This window comes from Helianthus annuus, chromosome 5, assembly GCF_002127325.2.
Source record: "Helianthus annuus cultivar XRQ/B chromosome 5, HanXRQr2.0-SUNRISE, whole genome shotgun sequence".
Classification (NCBI taxonomy): Eukaryota; Viridiplantae; Streptophyta; class Magnoliopsida; order Asterales; family Asteraceae; genus Helianthus; species Helianthus annuus.
Window position 1 is genome coordinate 12,132,410 of NC_035437.2, and position 18,590 is coordinate 12,150,999.

Here is an 18,590-nt window from a genome sequence, read left to right on the forward strand (position 1 = left end):
TGGGTCCCGTTGCCCAAATAGTGACGGTGTACTCACACAGAGTAATAATAACTCACATAGAGTAATATTCACTCACATAGAGTGATAATAACAGTAATGTGCACAATACCCCACATACCAGCTGTAATTTGGTGATTACAAAGACTTAATCCCTGTAATTATAACCTTTGAAAATAATTTGAGGTATTGTAATACTTACTCACAAACTGTGAGAAAACAGTTTAAAAAGGAGAATGACTCACAAACTGTGAGAAAAGAGTTTATAAAAGGGGAATGACTCACAATATAATCATGCAGATTCATACGGCCAAAGTTTAGTCTACAGATAAGCCTTGATATATTGCAGATTTATACAGGTAGAGCTTAGCCTATTGAGTTAGCTTTGTAATCTAGTGCACACAACTAGGTAGGTAACTTAATACCGCAGTTACGTCAATTCACGAGATTAAACCTTCACAGCGATTAATCAGTGCAATACTCGATAATTCAATCGGATTCACAGCGAATAACAGAGCATAGTCCGAATTCGAACAGCACTCTAATATTCAAGTCGAAATCACGACGAATAATCAAAGTACAAGCTCAATTGAGCAGCAACTGGACTATCGTTGGATAGTTATAATCGGTCGGACGTTGAATCGTAATAGCGATCGAGTTATTACCCTGATTGCGGCAGCGTTTCGAGATTAGTGTGTGTTTGTGTAGTATTTTGGCTATAACTTAGCGTGTACAACGAATTTCTTCGTCGTTTTTGTGCCAGAAATCAAGTCCCAGACTCCTCTATTTATACCTGAAATTTGACCCTGTCGCGTAGCGCGAGGGGTATCACTATAGGCGTCGCGCTACGCGAGTGGTAACCTATGTTATGCGAATTTTGTCCCTGTAGCGTAGCGCGAGGGGTAACCCCTATAGGTGTCGCGCTACGCGAGTGGTCACCTATTTTCTATAGGTAGCTTCGTGTCTAAGTAACTTAGCTGAGTTGATAATCAAGTTATTTAGATAATCGTAACTAGGGTTTTGCCTCCCCCTGAGTTTTAGGGGCCCTGATCCTGATTCTGATTGTTCTGGAAATTTTAGGGTTAGTGCAGAATTACTTGGGTTTCTCAATTAGGGTTTTCTTAATGGCTAATTACCATCCTAATTATGGATTTTAGTGGCAGTTGTTACATCCTCCCCACCTTAAGAAAAATCTCGTCCTCGAGATTTACTGGAAGGGATGTGGATATTTTCGCTTTATTTCGGACTCCAGCTCCCAAGTGTATTCTGGCTCTTTCTTTGAATTCCACTTGACTTTGACCAACCCAGTCGTTTATGTTTGAGGAATTTGACTTTTCGATCTTCGATAGCCAAATGGTTTCTCTATGAATTTTAATTTTTTTTTATTTATCTCTATATTTTGAAGAGGTACTACCAGGGATTTGTCTGATAGACATTTCTTGAGATGGGATATATGAAATATATCATGTATTCTAGCCAATTCTTCTGGTAGTTGTAACTGGTAAGCTACTGGTCCTATTCGTTGAATCACAGGGAATGGTCCAACGTATCTCGGACTTAGCTTTCATTTCTTACCAAATTGTACTATACCTTTCCAAGGAGAAACTTTTAAAAGTACCTTATCTCCTATATGAAATTCTAAAGGTTTACGACGATTATCTGCATAGTTCTTCTGACGATCTCGAGCTGTTTTCAGTCTTTCTTTGATTTGAGTTATTTTGTCAGGGGTTTCTTGTAAAATTTTAGGATCTGATAATTAACTTTCTCCTATTTCTGCTTAACAAACTGGGGTTTTGCACTTGCGTCTGTACAGTGCTTCGAATGGGACAGTTTCGATACTTGAATGATAATTATTTCTATAGGAGAATTCTAATTAAGGGTAAGTGGTTATCCTATTTGAATGGTTATCACACATGCTCGCAGCATGTCTTCCAAGGTTTTGAATGGTTCTTTTACTTTGTCCGTCTGTTTGGGGATGATAAGCTATACTTAAATTTAGTCGTGTTTTCATTGCTATTTGGAAACTTGTTTCAGAAATGAAAAGTGAAACGACTATCTCTGTCCGATACAACGGAGAGTGGAACTCTATGTAAGGATACTGTTTTATCTATGTACAACTGGGTTAACCTTTCTGTGCTAAAGGTTTCTTTCATAGTTTAGAAGATGAGCTGATTTGGGTAAATCGATCCATGATTACTCAAATTGTTTTATTACCTTTTCTGGTTTTGGGTAACTTAGTAACAAAATCTATTGTTAAGAGTTCCTATTTTCATATAGGCATTTCTAATTGTTGGAGTAATCCTAAAGGTTTCTAGTGCTCTGCCTAAACTTGTGAACAGGTGAGACACTTAGATATATGACTGGCTATGTCCATTTTTATTCCTATCCACCAAAAGTTATTTCTTAAATCTTGGTATATCTGATTGTTACTTGGGTACATGGTATACCTAGATCTATCTAGAATCTTATTTCTTAATTTACCCTGCTTAGGTACTCAATTGTTTTCTTAGGGAATCTCCAAATTCTTATCACTTCCTTGTTTTAATTCTTTGGCTTGTCCTTTCATTCCTTCAGCATTGTCTTCGATTACTGTTTCTTGAACTTTCTTTAGTTGCTTCATTAAATCTAACCGTAGATCTTAATCTAAGAGTAGGGACTCACTCTTGCTTTTCATGATACTTATGACTTAAAGCATCTGCAACTACATTTGCTTTTCTTCGTGATACTGGATATCACAGTTGTACTCATTTAGGATTTCCATCCATCTTCTTTGCCTAATGTTTAGTTTGTTTTGCCCAAATAATTATCTTTATCTTTTTGTGATCTGTATTTACAGATAATGTCTCTAAATCTTAAGGGCAAAATTATAGTTCCTAGTTCTCAATCATGAGTTAAAATTTTCCTCGTGCTTTTAAGTGCCTGAAGGCATACGCAATTACCTTGTTGCGTTGCATCAACACACATTCTATTCCTAATTTTGAAGTATCACCATATACTTCAGTTTCTTTTGGCAATGCTAAAATTAAAGCACTTGTTAACCTTTGATTTAATATCTTAAGAGCTTCTTCTTGTCTAGGTCCTCACTCAAACTTAACTATTTTACAGGTTTAGCTTAGTTAAGGGTTTAGTTATCTTGGAACAATCTTAAATAAATTGTCTATAGTATCCAGTTAAACCTAGAAAACTTCGAATTTTTATGGCTGTTTGCGGAACCCTCTATTTAGTAATTGTTTCTGGTTTAGAAGGATTCACATGGATACCTTTGTGATTTTTTTACATGACCTAAGAATTGCACTTCCTGTAGCCAGAATTCATACTTCGAGATCTTGGCGTACAATTTTTCTTTTTCTTAACAAAGTTAAGAGTGCATGCAAATGCTTACAATGTTCTTTTTGACTGTTGGAATAAATAAGTATGATAACTTAATTTATATACATTAAATGGTTATTATTATGGTTGGATATTGGTTAGTGCTGCCTTGTTTAAGCATAGGTGATCAGTCCATGCCTAACTAAGGCTAGGCTACTCAATATCTGCTCCCTGTAGCGTAGCGCGAGGGGTATCACTATAGGCGTCGCGCTACGCGAGTGGTAACCTATGTTATGCGAATTTTGTCCCTGTAGCGTAGCGCGAGGGGTAACCCCTATAGGTGTCGCGCTACGCGAGTGGTCACCTATTTTCTATAGGTAGCTTCGTGTCTAAGTAACTTAGCTGAGTTGATAATCAAGTTATTTAGATAATCGTAACTAGGGTTTTGCCTCCCCCTGAGTTTTAGGGGCCCTGATCCTGATTCTGATTGTTCTGGAAATTTTAGGGTTAGTGCAGAATTACTTGGGTTTCTCAATTAGGGTTTTCTTAATGGCTAATTACCATCCTAATTATGGATTTTAGTGGCAGTTGTTACACCATGTTATGGTAATTTGCACATCTAACACATGCTCATCCTAGTAGACTGAGATAAAGAACTTACACACATACTTGTCAACATATATATGCTTGATCTGTCCATAGCTGGAACACCCGCCTTCCACATCATCTTAGTTAATATCCAAATCAAATTTTGGAACAACTTGTAGGATAAACAAATGTTTGTCAATTCAGGCTCAGAATCAAAAGTTGGGCCAATGGTGGCAAGGATCCTGAAAATCAAAGAACCCAGAAATGAAGTGAAGTAGATAAAGAATCAAAGATAAATGGCCAATAACAAACTGTATAAACTATCATATCCTAAGTTTCAGCGGTAGCTACTTCATGCATTGCACAATTTAGGTGTAAACGACCAATGGCAAATTAATCCAAAATGCAGCACCAGGAAATACTAAAACAAAAACAGCAGATTCATGCGCTTTTCCAGAGGTAGAAGATATCCAGCTGCTTGTTCTTCATTACCATAAAAAAGATTCAGTTGAGAGATGAAGGTTGGAGAGGAAATCAATTTAGGATTAATTTAGAGAAGAAAATGGTACAGAGGAATACTAGTGAAGACATTTTTAGGGGGAGTTGAAATTGGAAGCGGGATTGGGTTGGGAGGGAAAATTTTGGGTGTGAAAGTGTTAAAAGGGGGAAATCATTTTCTAAAATTTTAATAAACTAGTGGTTTTTTGAGCTTTGTTGCGGTCTTCCATCGACATCGATTCGGTTTCTTATGGTATTGGTACCATATGATGACATATATGACCTCTTGTAGTAAGATTTTTTTTGTATCTTTAGTTTAAATAGCTGATTTTTTGAATTGAGAGTATCAATTAAAGTGAAAGTTTTAGGATAAGAACCGAACTGAAATAAAAACAAATTAAAAAAGCATTGTTGTAAAAATCGAGACTAGTCGGCGACTAATCACTAGTCAGTCGGGCATTGATTAATTTTTCTTTAATCGATAGTCAGCCCTAATCCGCCTTAGTCATCTGTCAAAAAATCAGCGATTCCGACCAAAACCTGTAAATTTTGGCCAGTTTCCAACCAAACCATGTAGACTCCGTCGATTAATCCTATATACTTTAAAAATTGGGTCGAGAAGGGGTTAAAACATATATACTTAGTATATTTACCTATAATTATGTGTATATATCTGTAAAAACTGAAAATTACATATAAAAATCCCAATCCGATTACCAACTAGCGACTTTTACAACCATGAAAAAAGAAGAGATTACATGTGTATCATCTATGAATCTTATATGGGATCAAAGACACAAAATATAGAAATGATTAGATATATTCTATAAATACAATGAAAACAAAAAAAAAACTAAGACCCAAAGTTTAGTAATTGGGCGTGTATAAACAAAGCCCCGCATCAAAAGTGGTGATATCTCCCACAAGTTGGCATGCGAACAAACTAGTGAGCAATTATATGAAAACATGATGTTATATATAAATAAATGAGTAAACTGCCATTTTGGTCCCTGTGGTTTGGCCAGTTTTGCCACTTTAGTCCAAATCTCAAACTTATTACATCTGGGTCCCTGTGGTTTGCATTTTGTTGCCATTTTAGTCCAAAATTCAAAAACCCTATTTTTTTACTGTTACAACCTCCTATTTTGTCCTTTAGTGCAGGGACATTTTGGTCATTTTTAAATTTCATTTGTTTTAGTTTTTTTTAATATATATTGAGGATGATGATGTTGGGGATAATGATGATCATAATCAGTTCTCTCTCTCTTCTCTCTCTCTCTCTCTATAGCACCACAATCGCCACCTCCTCCCTCTCTCTCTCTTCTCTCTCTCTATATAGCACCACCACCACCACCGCCTCCACCCCCTTCCCACCACCACCACCGTGAACTCCACCACCGCCACCACTGAAACCCTAAAGCGCCACCACCGCTGTCACCATCAAAGACGATACTGAAACCCTAAACCGCCGGAAGTTTAGCAGATCTGGAACCCTCTATGTTCGATCTACGATGGTGTAGCAAAAGTATTGTTGAAAACCAGGTAAATAATCTGCTTTTACAGTGTGGTCAGAGACGGTGGTGGTGGAGGGTTTACGGTGACGGTGGTGGAGGGGAGACAGTGGTGGAGGGGAGACGGTGGTGGAGGGTGTACGGTGGTGAAGAGGAGACGGATGATGATCTGTGATTTTGTGATGATATGTGATTTTGTTAGTTTTTGTGATGGATGATGATCTCTGATTTTGTTAGTTCCTTTTATTCACCACGAGGCTGTGATGATTTCACCTAATCCGAGTCAAAATTGGGTCAACATTTGAGATTTTCCGCAGCTTGGCGTGGCAGAATCGGAGGAGGGCAAGTGCGCTTGCAACCTCTGTTTGCAACCATGGCGGTTTTGATTTGTTGTTGGAGCCTCGTTTCTTTTTACAAATCGGTTTTTGATTTTCTTGAAGATGATGTTCTTGATTTTCTGGATTTTCTGGGTTTTGATGATGATGTTTGATGATGTTCTTGAAGATACAGATCTGAGCCTCGTTTCTTTTTACAAATCGGTTTTTGATTTTCTTGAAGATGATGTTCTTGATTTTCTGGATTTTCTGGGTTTTGATGATGACGTTCTTGAAGATACAGATCTGAGCCTCGTTTCTTTTTACAAATCGGTTTTTGTTTTGATTTGTTGTTGTCTGTATTTTGATTTTTGTGATGGTTTCTGGTTTTGTTCTGGGTTCTTGATTTTCTTGAAGATGATGTTCTTGATTTTCTGGGTTTTGATGATGAAGTTTGATGATGTTCTTGAAGATGAATTTATTAATTATTGAAATGTTATAATAAATTAACATGGACCAAAATGCCCCTGCACTAAAGGACAAAATAGGATGTTGTAACAGTAAAAAAATGGGGTTTTTGAATTTTGGACTAAAATGGCAACAAATGCAAACCACAGGGACCCAGATGTAATAAGTTTGAGATTTGGACTAAAGTGGCAAAACTGGCCAAACCACAAGGACCAAAATGGCAGTTTACTCTAAATAAATAATCAAGTACTCCAGCCATTCCAATAACAATTACAGAGCTTCTTCAGGGCAGTTATATGAGCCAATGCTTTTGTTTGTTCATCTTCAACGATTGCTTGTTTCACTTAAAAACCAACATTCAAAGCAGAAGCATCTCTCGTCATCAAAATGCATCCAAATTTCAACTTCATAATAGCAGCACTCGCGAACCAATATGAACATTGATCTGAAAATCATTGACGGGAATGATCTCATGATTGATATTCTTAACTCACATATTGGTTAAACTATAAAAATTAAAACTTTATAATCCAATTGACCGAAAAACTTACCTGAATGAGTCAGTCAATTCGTATGGCTCGCTATAGTCATTCAATTCTGCAATAAAAAAGTATTTAACTCATAGTCATTCAATTTGATTACAGTATAACTTCCCTTTTAAGCAGCAAGAAAGTCAAATCAATTCACATAGTTTGACCTTTGTACAAAAGTCACATTGGCTAAATTTTTTTAATTATTTTTATAATGCAATGAAATTAACCTAAAGTTCAGTTAACATTCTCTCCAAAATCATTTTACGTAAATTAAAACATTCAAATATTAGTAGAAAGAAAGTCAAGTAATTAGCATGTGTTGACTTAAAAAGGTTAAAGAGGCCATATGATATACCTCCATCCTTCTAAAGTAAGCATAAAGATCTTCAACATACTTAGACGATTGCAAGTTGATTTCCATCATAAAATCCGTCCATATCAACTACAGATATGAAGAACATATCGGAAGAATAATGCCCGGAATAAAGTGAGTATACATTTCTTTTTGGAGAAGAGCCACCTTGCAAAAAACAACCTCAACTATCTGCAAATTTCACTTAAAATTAGAAAAAATAAAGATGGATTTGCACTCAATTCTGCTGAACGCTCATCGCACTTGAACTCCGATCCAAAAACTCTTCACTGGGTACTAAAGTTAGACTTGATTCAATTGCAAGATCATATCACCTGTAAACATTATCAGAAACCAAATAAGAGAGGTTTTTTTTTTTTTTTTTTTTTTTTTGAAATGGCAAGGCTTACTAATTCATAAAACAATCTGACTTAGCAAGAAGCTGACCTATTACACCGGAAAAAATAATCTAAAACAACCAAAATTTAAAAATGATGCATGGCTTACACGTAGGGGTGCAAACGAGCCGAATGGTTCACAAGCTGCTCAAGATCGGCTCGAGAAAAACCTCAAAACGAGACGAGCCTTATCAAGCCCGGATTAAAATAAAGCTCGCTAATTTATCGAGCTCCGGTAGCGAAGCCGAGCCGAGCTTATTTAAACTTGTTTACGAGCCGAGCCTGAACCTAAAAATAAGCTTGTTAAGTAAACGAACCTAAGCACGAGCTTCACTTATCGAGCTAGCGAGCCTACACGAGTCTATTATTTATATAATTTTTTATTTAATTTATTAATTAATAGATAATAAACAAGCCGAGCTCGAGCGGAGCTCGAGCTTGAAATACTACAAATGAGCTGAGATAGAGCTCTCATAAGTTAATCGAGCTGGAGATCGAGCCTGGTCAGGCTCGACTCGGGTTCGTTTGCATCCCTAGAATATTACACGTGTGCAAGTTAGTTTCAAGTAATGAAGAGAGCGAAAAAAAACTGCAGGCCCTACACTTGAAAACAAAGTTTTGAGCACAAGCTTAATTATCCTACATCAATAATCTCCACAAACACACAAAAAAGAATAATAAGTGATACATTTTGTTTTTGCCAGCAAAGGGTATCTTATTACCACAAAAACAATCAGCAGCCTCCCTTAGTAAGAAGCTAAAGGAAGGCAACAAACACACGACATAAAACATACAGAACAAACAAAAAGTGCAGCAAACAAACAAGGAAACAATAAGACTAATACCCCATGTTAACCGATGCCAAGCTCTTCAAATCTTCCCCAGTTTTCTGCTGTCAACCCGTTCATTCTCACTCTTTTTACCATAGGCACATAGCATGTCTACATGAACACAAAAAAATGAGAATATGCGATATAATTGCAAATCCTTATAAAAGTCTCATTTTCCTATGAGCTTGAGCGTTTTAGATACAAGTTTGTAACTTTTATAGAGTTATATGGGTTCGGGTCAAAATGTAACTTTTTATTATGGCCGGCACTCAACATGGGTCGAGCTGGATTGACCAACACTTTTTGTCCAGTTTTTATTTCGAAAAATATTATATTTTAATAATAATATAATTCTCCGAATAAAATGGTTTATGAGGTTTTATGCATAAATAACACAGCTTTGTGCGACTTCCGACGTCTTTGATCCATTATTCTAAAACTATGATGCCTGGCAGGTTGTGGATGCGTGGAACCACTTACAGCAATGCAACTCCTAACAATTCACCTTGTGGCTGTGTTTTTCCAATGAAAGTCATACTTCATCTAGAAGTTTCTGTGTATGCTGTTTTAGAGTTGTGAAAGAGCTAGAAATTGAGATTGCAACAGGAACATATCTAACACAGAGTCAAGTGGTAATTATGGGTGCCAGCGCTGACGATGAAAATCAAGTAAGAACAGCCATCGATGTAAACTTGGTACCATTGGGAGAAAATATTGATAATTTCACTGCTAAACTCACTTCCAAAAGATTTTGGCGCGAAAGAGTATCTTTAAATAGAACCCTTTTTGGAGATTATGAAATGATATCTATCTTTTATCCAGGTAAAGCTGCAAATTGTCATATAGTACAAGTGGCAAATTGAGTGGAATTGATAATCAAGATGGTTTCGGGTCAGAACATACAAATTTTAATACAGGTCAGAACATAACTCAACCATAAAAACTTCAATAACAACATAAAAACCTAACCTTGATTGAAACTGGAAACAAAGTACCAAACAAAAGCAAAACCCTAATCCTGAAATTCTAATGGAAAATCCAGTATCTTACTAATCCTTCTATAAGTAAGCATTATTCTTAACCAATAAACCAAAAGCACTAAACAAATACACTTCACTTCACTAACACCTCATGTAAACACTCTACAAATACAACAACATCATACAGTTAATTAGTTAAGTATCAAATTATACCTCGGAGTCACTAATCTGATGCCAAGCAACCGAAATAGACCGCCTCCTCCTCAAATCACCATTCAATACAACCTTAGTTGGAATATCACCACCACAAGAAACAATAACAACCGGATTACCACCATTCCAACACCTCGAAATGGATCTCGAATAAACGGTTTATTATGTTGAATTGATTTAAGCTTCCTTTTCTCTGATGGAGTGCTGGACTTACCTATCGTTTAGACATTGTTCTAGCGTATCGAATAAGTGGTTTATTATGTTGAATTTTGGGTGAACATGGGAATTGGGGATTAGGGTTTTTTGGCGAAAGAGATTTAGTAGCGTGGTGGAAGCAAAGAAGATGGTTGGGGATGAAAGAAAAGAAGGGGATAAGAGCCAACAAAAGGGATGGTCACGTAAATGAATTGAAGTGTGATAAAATACTACTTGTAGTCACGTATTTTGTTTTATCATCACAATTGATAACTTTCAGCGTTAGATACAAATTTATAAGTGGCTAATTACAATATTCTTTGGCTACATAAATTAATAAGTAGCTAGATGTATTATTTTTTTAGTCACATCATTATGAATCTATTGTGTTAACATTCAGTCACATTTTTTTCTATGACTAATGATTGACACATTTTTAACTGAAAATGTGACTAAAGGTTTCGACAAGATGTGTTATCGTCACATCAATTAGAAAATCAAACAAATATTGTGGCAATAAATCATATTTGGCCACACTTTTCGAGCTGTGGCTAGATTAGCTAGAAAATGTCACTTTTTTTTTCGAAAAGTGTGACTAAAGGTTTTGAATTGGTATACAATGGCCACATTAATAATAATTTGTGTGGCTAAACGTGTTTTAAAATATTATAAATGACCTTTAGCCACACATTTTTTCAAATGTGTGGCAGGGCGGTTTTGGAAAAAATGTGGCTAAAGCCCAGTTTTGACGTAGTGCACCCAATCAACGTGTTCTTCAACTTTTTTGAAGAAACACAGTTTAATTTCATACAATATCTCATTTTTCCCCTGTGATTTTGAAGCGAATCACTCGATTCGATCGCTGATAAGTGTTTCTAACATTCAAATTTCGTCAATCGGTGAAGAAATCTGAAGAAATCAGCTTCGATCTATGTAAGAATTTTTTGAATTGCATTTTTACGATCCGGGTTTTGAATTGAGTCATTGCGTTTTACGATCTTGGCGGGGGTCCGGGGGCAGCGCCCATGGGAGCAGGGTTCAAGGGGCGGCAGCCCCTGGCCATTGCGTTTTACGCAACTGGGTTTTTTTTCCATTGCGTTTTACGCCTCTGGGAAACTGCATTAGAAATTTTCTGGCCATTACGTTTTAGAAAAACACATTTTTGAAGTGTTTTTAGTCATTGCGTTTTAGATAAAACACATTTTTATGTGTTTTCAGTCCATTGCGTTTTAGAGAGAACACTTTCTTTGTGTTTTTAAGTCATTGCGTTTTAAAAATAAGACATTTTTATGTGTTTTCTAGCCATTACGTTTTAGAAAAACACATTTTTGAAATGTTTTTAGTCCATTGCGTTTTAGGTAAAACACATTTATATATGTTTTCAGTTTATTGCGTTTTGGAAAAAAGACATTTTTAAGTGTTTTCTGGCCATTGCGTTTTATAAATAAGACATTTCTTTGTGTTTTTGGTGTATTGCGTTTTAGGTAACATATTTTTATGTGTTTTCAGTCAATTACGTTTTAGAAAGTACACTTCTTTTGTGTATTTAGGCCATTGCGTTTTAGAAAAAATACATTTATTTGTGTGTTTGGTGCATTTTGTTTTACAAATAAGAAATTTCTTTGTGTTTTGGTGCATTGCGTTTTAGACAAAAAGTCATTTTTTACGTTTTTTTTCCATTTCGTTTTACGCAACTGGGTTTTCGAAAAAAAATTTCAAAAATATAGCAATAGTATACTCGTTTTAAAGATAAAAAACGCTCGTTTTTTTGTGCAATTTAAAAAAAAAATAATGTCGTATGAAAAAGTTATTAACGTTTAAAAAATGTGAGGGAATTGGAGGAGAGAGAAACTATTGTCCTGAATTGACTAGAATGCCCTTACACAAACCCACGCATCTCTTTTCTTCTCTTCAATTTCACTCATTTAATCTTAGCACTTGATTAAATCAATTGATGGTTAAGATTACTTTCTAGCATAAAAAACTTCCTATTATATCCTAACCTACCTAAACTAATAATAAATGATATAAAAATAAAATAAAATTTTATACTAAGTAAATAACATATCAAAGTTCATTTTTTAAACACATATCTTGATGATTGTATGTGTTAACGGATCACATTATATTTATTTAACACACACAAATACACGGATCGTTTTTTAAGATACAGCTTCTTTTATTATTACTTAGTATTAGTATATAAATATCACTTATATTTATGCAACCCATGTAATAAACGGAGTTCTACCCTAGTTGTATACTATTTAAAAATTAAAAGTATTGGAAGATTATTCCAAACCAATAAACAAAAAAGATCATCATCATCATCATCATCATCATCATCATCATCATACTCAGTAAATCCCACCAATAGCAAAGCTAAGGTAGTGTCTGAGGAGGGTAAGATGTAGACAACCTTACCTCTACCCCGTAGGAACAGAGAGGCTGCTTCCAGTGAGACCCCCGGCTCGATAGTAGTTTTGCATCAAGCCTTGGACATAAGACACATAACACTCAACAATTAAGACAAAGGCCGATTAGTGCATGTACTCCCTTGTCTTTCAGCTATCAACGCCATCACATGATGCATGATTAACCATCCCCTCTTTTAACGTTATTTTCACGAAATTAGTAAAATAACGTTAAAAATTCGCTTTTGCCCTCCGAGCGCCCACACATATATACATTATATGCGCATATCGTAAGCAGAGAAGATGAAACACCAAATTAGCAAAATTGAGAAACAAAAGATTTAAAGCACCATATTTCTTGGTAACTGAGAAAACATAACCACAACTAAAAAATCCAACAAAAACTATGTCAAAGTCCCAAGTTTTTCGAACAAAAACGATTCCGATCTAAATCCATTATGTAATGCAAGAAACCTTGTTCGATTATCTGATTCGAGTTTGATTATCTGGTTATGTCATGCCATGAAGAATACTTGAGAAAAGGCCGATGATTCGGTTTCTTGATGTCCATCATAATCCAAATGCAAATAAAAATCTATACATATAATAAAAGAAACTTAATTGAGGACACGTGTTATATTCTCAAGACACCTATTTGATGGGTTTCCCGCCCAGTTTAATGGAACAAGTTTTTCTCCCGTATCTGGGTTTTAGTGACCCATTTATTTGCAACAAACTTTACGTTTTACTTTACTCTTCTTCATTCCAAAACCCTAATGTCGATCACATGATATTTCCCGCATCTGATCTTCGCTTAACATATTGTTTGATATGCCTTCTCTCCGATTTTAACCATACGTTATTGGTAAGTTTTTTGTAAGGTATATTATTTTCTATTTGATTTTTGTTAACCTAACACAAAATTGGGGTTTCACTTATCTCAGCCCAAAACCAAAGATGAAAGATTGAGGGTTTGATTGATCTCTCTTGTTCAATACGTATTTATTTCTCGAATTTTTTAGGTTTTAAATTAACATAAATAGGTATATGGATTGGTATCTAATCTCACACATAAGCATTAGTTATTAATTTGCTGCATTGTTTGATATCTTAATTTTGTGAATTAATTATACATGGAGCCTGCATTGGCTGATAGGGATCAGAAGTTTAATTATGTCGATTGTAGAACAGGTTACTAATCTTAAATCCTTTCATATTCCATTAGAAATTGTTTTAGATGTTTATGTTTGGGCTTTTTTTAATCTTTCATTGTACATATCAGCAATTTTATGCAATATGTTGATTAGTTATGTTTTAAGCATAATGGAAAACATGAAAACATACCAGTGATTGCAGACAGGCCAGTAGAGAATCCAGTTAGGGATGATGCCATCGAGTTCGACATGTTTGTCAATGTGATCTGATTCCTCCTTAGGGTGCAATCTAGTGATGGTGATGATGAAAACCGATAAAGGGTAATCGGTATGGAGAGAGAGGTTTCGAATGATGTTATAAGAGTAATTAGGTTGTGTAACCTTTTAACCTCTATATAAGTCTCCTTATATATGCACCCAAGAGGAAACCTAATTAGTTAATAAGGGTAATATGGTCCATCAACAATTACCAACTAATTATTTAATAGGTTGTTATATATTTTGATCTATATAATGTAAATCATTATAATGACTACTAGATTAAATACAACATCATAACATATTTAGGTGGTGTTTGTTTTTTGGAAGAAGAGCTTCCTGGCCTCTTCTGTCTGCACCGTGCAGACGCGGGAAGAGGTTTAGCCTCAGAAGAGTGTTTGTTTTTTTTTTTCGAGAAGTGCTTTTAACCTCTCCCCAACCTCTTTTTGGGGAAGAGATGAGAGGTAAGCTTCTCCAAGCAGAGGTTTACCTCTTCTTGGCACCACCTCCACCTCCACCCCTGCTCCACCCCTGCTCCGCCCCTGCTCCGCCACCACCACCACTGCTCCACCACCATCATCATCATCATCACCATCCCTGCTCTGCCACCACCACCACTGCTCTGCCACCACCACCCCTGCTCCGCCACCATCATCATCATCATCACCACCCCTGCTCCGCCACCACCACCACTGCTCCGCCACCACCTCCGAAACCCCCACCTCCGCCTCCACCTCCGAAACCCCCACCTCCGCCGAAACCCTAAATCGAAACACCCCAAAACGATCAGAAACGAAACCCCCACCTCCGCCTCCACCTCCGAAACCCCCACCTCCACCTCCGAAACCCCCACCTCCGCCGAGACAGATCTGTTAGAGAGAGAGTAGAGACAGATCTGTTAGAGAGAGAGTAGAGAGAGAGTGGTGGTGATGATGGCGGTGGTGATGATGACGGTGGTGAAGTGGTGGCGGTGGTGAAGTGGTGGCGGTGATGATGATGGCGGTGGTGCAGATTGTAGAGAGAGAGAGTAGAGAAAGAGTAGAGAGAGATCAGTGTGTTGTGTGTGTGTGTTGGTGAAGAGGTTTTATATAAAAAAAACAAACCCTCTTCTCCTTGCAGACTGCAGACATTTGGTCCACCTCTTCTCCTGCAGATGTCTGCAGATGTGGCCTGCAGCAGAAGAGATTTTCGTGCAGAAAAAACAAACAGCACCTTAATCTTTCACAATAACCTTGGAGTAGGCAAGATTCTTTTTTATGAAGGCAAATTTTTTAGGAAGCTACCTTATAGAATCATAATTTCTGAACTACCTATATAACTAACTAATCGTACTATTTGCAAAAAAAAAAAAAAAAAAAAAAAAAAAGCTTTTGGTGTTTCATAGCATGTAGACTTTTCAAGAGGGGAATTTTGATCAATAAGAAGTGAGGATTTTTGTTGTTTGATTTTCGAGTCTTATTTTGTAATTTCAAGTATGAACTAGTCCAGTGTCTATAGAAAAATATAGAAAAGATGAACCAGTGAATAAATTACCGTAATCGTATCACACATTTATAAAATACTTTTTTTCCACGATATGCCTATGTTCCTTTCTTGATTAGGTGTAAACCAAAAGAGTGAAAATACTACTACTTTGCATTTGTCATGAGGTGATGATTAATATGGTTTACCATGAAATTGTCCAGAGTTGACTGTAGTTGTTTAACATTTTCATTGCGTTGTTACAGGTAAGGTGTGGTTGAAAGATTAATATGGTGGATAAAAGAAAGGATAAAAAAAGGAGGTTGTGACTAGAGAATACACCATTCACCTCCACAAAAGCCTCCCATGGATGGTAACTCATTTGCTTTATGTTCTTCACTTTTCACTATAACTCTGATTTTTGTTTCCCAATCTTACAAGATCAATCATTATATGAGTTATCTATAATATATCATCAAATCAACTGTGACATTTTTCAGTTTGCATCTTCCAACAAAAGTTTGATTATTAATTTTTGTGTTATAGCACATTCAAGAAGAATGCACCCAAGGTAATGAAGGAGATCAAGAAGATTGCACAAAAACTCAAAAGCTATGGGTACAATAAATGTGAGAGTGGATGTGAGACTTGAGAAGCACGTAACAATGGTCGTCGGGTACTACATCTCCCTTGCATGCTTTCTCTTCCGTGTATATACATAGAATTGTGTTTATTGGAAATTAGATTTCTTTTGTGGGTTATTGTCACAAGTTTTGATTGTTTCTTATATGCACAAATACATATTTATATTTTTAGGCATGCAATATATATTCAAGTCGGGTGGTGGTTGTTCCAGTGTCTCTGACGTTCCACATTTATTCTCTATCCGAATCAGTTTCAATGGGGTTATCTGTGGTTGCCTGGCCTTGTGTGAAAAATGGTAGATACAAAGGGGATCTTGCACATGTATTTGCCTAACCCAACCCACATTACTATATTTAGATACCTTTTTGCTATATAATTTGGGGGCATTTCTATTGTTTTCAGCAGTACAATTAACAACCATTTATCTTAATTGTTGTGAATCATGAAAACATGCTTATACGAGAGTTCAACCCCACCTGATGGCTTCCCCAATTCATGGGTATTAAAACCATGCACTCTCATTTTGTTTTATTTGCAAACACATTCTTTCTAGAAGTGGCAAATGGGTGATAAAGGTAACGGGTAAAGTCAAAACATAATATGACCCAACATATTCAAAATTACAAAAAATAAACCAAGTTTTAGTCATTCAAGCCTTGTCAAACTATTTAGAAAATGTGTTTTTAATATAATAATAATTTAGGGGGTTTATGCATTTTCACCCATTCTAAGTAAACAGATTAAAATTACCACCGTTACTAAATGTCAAGTATTACGAAACTAAATTAAAAGCAATTATATTGTAGGTTCTGGGACAAAATTTAAGTATAACAACACCAAAATATCGCTATGTCGTGCGATTTGTATTCTTGTCATTTGTTTTTTTTTCTTTTCTTTCGGTCAATTATACACATGCCTTCTGTTTTAGTTTTTACCCATTAACATAGCTATGATTTTTAGAAACTACATCTATTTCCTGATGATTTTTAGAAACTATATTTATTTCCTGTATGTTAAATAAGAATCTGATATCTATCTAAATGAATCAACATATGTGATTCTCTTATTGTTCCAACCATATTTTTAGATTCTTACCCTAATATCACACATAATGATTTTAATATTTCATTAGGTTGAGCAATCAGAAAGAAACATCTCTGACCTACAAGCAGGAACCAAAGATTGGCATGCTTCATGATTTAATTAAGGCTTTTAGCGTTTGTTTGCTTACAAGTTTTAACGGTAATTTCATAATATTATTTCTTAAGGTTTTGATGCGAGTAGAGCAAAAGGTAAGGCTGACAAATCGTGTCTTAACAGGTTTCTGACGGCGCGCACAACATAGGTTTCAAACATGATTACGACTCGTTTAACTACTTTCTACCTCATGTTTATAAAACAGTTTTATGTTTTATGTACAAAGATGAATAAATGATAGATCCTAACATTGTAATTTTAATTATTTTAAAAACTAAAAAAGTCAAAGGGTGTATTTTTCAGTCAAACAGGTCTAATCGTGTCTTAACAGGTACCAAATTGCCAGCCCTGCTAAAAGGTATCAGAAGATGCTCACAGATATGCTGAGCAAGATGATGCAGCCCAGAGATACGCGACTAAAGTGCCCCAAGTGAATTTTTATTTATATATTTACTAATTTAGAAAAAACAAAACTGAATATTTAATTTTAAAATTTTGGGTTATTCAGGAAAAGTATGAAACAAGTGCCTCCCTTTGCTAAAATGGAAAAAAAGAGTGGTAATAGCATAATCAATGTTGGATGCAACTTTCCAATGCTAATCCGGATGCCAAAATGGGTGGGTTGAATCGGACCCACAAACACTCATTTCAATATGGTGTATCTATAGACATATATTTCAAACAGTTGTTAAAGTATAGCTGTTTTTTTTTTAATTTCTTTGTACAATCCCGTGTAACACACGGGTTTTAACCTAGTTAGGGTATAAACATATTTAATTCAGATTTAATGGAAAGGGGTAAAATGATTATTATGTAAAAACTCATTTGAGTTGAGTATGCGTATGATAGCAGGGTAGGGTTTGCTATTCAGAAAGGGGTAGCGGCGCAGCTTTTTGCTCGTCTACCTGTCATTAATTTGTAATCGTATTGCGTTTGTTTAATATATATATATATATATATATATAATTTGTCAATTTTACAAAGATATATATATGAAATTAGCCCAAAAATATAATGCAGTGAAGGGTAGAGGTGCACAAAAAAACTGGAACCGGACCCGGGTATTAAAAAAACCGGTTTTTTAATTCCCGGAACCGTACCCGACCCTACCCACCAGGTACGCATAGGGTATAGATTTCTATGTAAAAAACCGTACCTAGAACTGTACCCGAATTATACCCGTTTATACCCGGGTTTTTTTAATACCCAGAACCGGGTTGTACCCGTACCCGCTTTTTTATATCCGGAACCAGGTTTTCCGAATACCGAATATCT

At 35.8% G+C, this 18,590-nt stretch overlaps 2 long non-coding RNA genes across 2 annotated transcripts; one reads left to right on the forward strand and one right to left on the reverse strand.

Annotated features, from left to right (window-relative positions):
• Positions 1-6,845: 6,845 nt before the first annotated feature.
• Positions 6,846-10,402, reverse strand: LOC110939977. Its single transcript, XR_002592668.2, has 5 exons — positions 9,992-10,402; positions 8,814-8,909; positions 7,574-7,905; positions 7,237-7,282; positions 6,846-7,130 (listed from the first exon to the last, which is right to left on the reverse strand). It is a non-coding gene; the product is annotated as an uncharacterized LOC110939977 (long non-coding RNA).
• Positions 10,403-13,318: 2,916 nt separating this feature from the next.
• LOC110938559 lies at positions 13,319-16,288 on the forward strand. The gene is made up of 4 exons (XR_002591485.2): positions 13,319-13,465; positions 13,545-13,791; positions 15,740-15,846; positions 16,020-16,288. It is a non-coding gene; the product is annotated as an uncharacterized LOC110938559 (long non-coding RNA).
• The last annotated feature ends 2,302 nt before the right edge of the window (positions 16,289-18,590 follow it).